Genomic DNA, 2,226 nt, shown 5'->3' on the forward strand with positions numbered 1-2,226 from the left:
TTAGTACAAAGTCAAGTCACTTATTTTGGAACTGAGGGAGTATTACAAATCAACGAAAATGAAATAAGGGATTGAACCAACATTAGATACAAACAAATTCCGTGTTAATCATCAACAGTTCACATTATTGCAAGTAAGCTGCGAGATTATGTGTGACTAACTTGCAAGAACAAACAAATCATTCCAATGAAAGTCAAAAGAAATTGAATTTGATTTGTGGGACCATCCCCAAAAGAGGATGGACCCTTTAAAAATTATGGTATGCTGCTTATTATGGCGTGCACACTGTATTCTTTAGTAAAAGGCGAAAGAATAGTTCGCTTTGTGGTCACCACGCAGCTGCGTGTCTTTCACGGTCTGCCCTGGCTGCTCTCTTATAGTCTCGCTGGCCACCCATTCTCCTACGACTACCGATGTGGGACTAAAAAGAGCGCTGGTACACAGACTAAAAAGAGCGCTCCTGCAGTTGGAGTCGTTGCCTCCGCAATTGCCAGACTCAATACTGAATGGGCCTGGGCCTGGGCCTGATTCAACAACAGAGAGACTCGAGATTTCTTTGTTTTTTCTTGCTTCTCCCGGCCAGCACGTTGGTGGCCACCGATGGGAGTATGTTCACGTGGCGCACACACGTGGAGTACTACGAATACCCATCCCATGGAGGCCAATTGCCTGCTGTTATTCATATCTCGGTATTTTTTAAAAATAAAAAAATATCTTTGTACACTTTGCTGGTCAAGGCGGGAAAGAGGGAGGCAGCTCACATCACATCGTGTCACGTGTGGTGGCAGAAATGGACCTGTGGAGAGACGCACACAGAGACCTACCTCCTCTCGGTCACGTCGCTCACACAGTGCATGTATATGTATGCATGCAGTGTACTACTACTAGGAGTACATGCACATGCACACGGATGCCCCCTCTTGAGTCTTGACTCGTCGAGGGCCATGAAGAACAGTAGATAGACCATCCAATCCCCGTTCTCATCATCATCCTCGCACCCCTTCGCCACCTCATGGCTCGTCCATGATGATTGGAATTCCACCACTTGAAAACACATATTTCTTGTGAAAAAGCTTAGTGCTCAAGATGCAAGCTTATTTCTCCTTTATATACACGACACCATGTCTCTGAGACTCACCCTGACGGCCTCCGCCTCCACCGACCTCGTGTCCTACTCGGATGCCAACTGGGTTGGCTGCCTCGACACTCGATGCTCCACAACAGGCTACTTCGTCTACCTTGGGCCCTTGTTGGTCTCTTGGTCATCGAAGCGGCGGCCCACGGTCTCCCGCTTCAGCGTCGAGGCAGAGTTTCGCGTCGTGGCTAATGACGTGGCCGAGTGCTCTTGGCTCCATCAGCTGCTCCAGGAGTTGCTTTCTGATGTTTCCTCGGCCACCCCAACGTGACGGGCTTCAGTGGCGCGAAGACCCTCACCAAGCTTCGCGAGGCACTCCTGCTCCAGCTCGAGGTCCCTCGCCTTGCCGCTCGCCTCCGCGGCCCGCTCCAGGTCGCTCTTCTCGGACGCCTGGAGCTCGGTCTCCCTGGCCTGGATTTCTTTCTCAAAGGCGTCCAGCTCCGCCTTCCGGCGGAACAACTTCTCCTCTTTCTCCTTATGGTCACGAGCTTGGTCCGCCATGCTCCACTCATACTCAACCACCTTCAGGCGGACCTCGTCCTCACGGCTCTTTGCCGTCATGAGCTTCACCTGAACCTCCTCCAGCATCTCTTGGCGTTGGAGTGCCGCCACGTGCTCCCTTTCACTGCACTCCGCAGACACCTGGAGGAACTTGGCGCCCAGAAGCTCAAGGCGTCGACGCTCCAAGTTGATGGCCTCGACACCACGGTCGAACTTGGCTTGCATGGCGTCAATGGCTTGCTTCAAGATCTCCGCTGCGGTGCCCTCCGGCCGTAAGGCACCTCGGCGGCCATGGATTCGCACGGTCCAAGCATCCTTGTCCATAACTTCATCGAGAAAGCTCCCCACATTGAAGGGAGCGTTAAGATCGGGATCGACGCCAGCCTGACCCCCCGTCGGCGTGCTAGTGCCCGGTGCCGGCGGCGGACGGGGACGCCATCAGTCGCACCGGCAGAAGAGGCGCCGGCGGCCCGGGTTTTCACCTCGGGTGTCTCCACAATCTCCTCCTCCACATCGTCATCGACCATGATAGGGCAAGCATCGGTGCCACCCTCGTGGCGCGGGCCTGCACCCGTCGAGGGCGGCGCCAC

General features: G+C 54.1%; 1 non-coding gene across 1 annotated transcript; it reads right to left on the reverse strand.

The window, feature by feature from the left end:
* Positions 1-221: 221 nt before the first annotated feature.
* Positions 222-341, reverse strand: LOC119351493. Its single transcript, XR_005169981.1, has one exon. It is a non-coding gene; the product is annotated as a U5 spliceosomal RNA (small nuclear RNA).
* Positions 342-2,226: the final 1,885 nt, after the last annotated feature.

The sequence above is a fragment of the Triticum dicoccoides genome, chromosome 1B (genome assembly GCF_002162155.2).
Source record: "Triticum dicoccoides isolate Atlit2015 ecotype Zavitan chromosome 1B, WEW_v2.0, whole genome shotgun sequence".
In the NCBI taxonomy this organism is placed as follows: Eukaryota; Viridiplantae; Streptophyta; class Magnoliopsida; order Poales; family Poaceae; genus Triticum; species Triticum dicoccoides.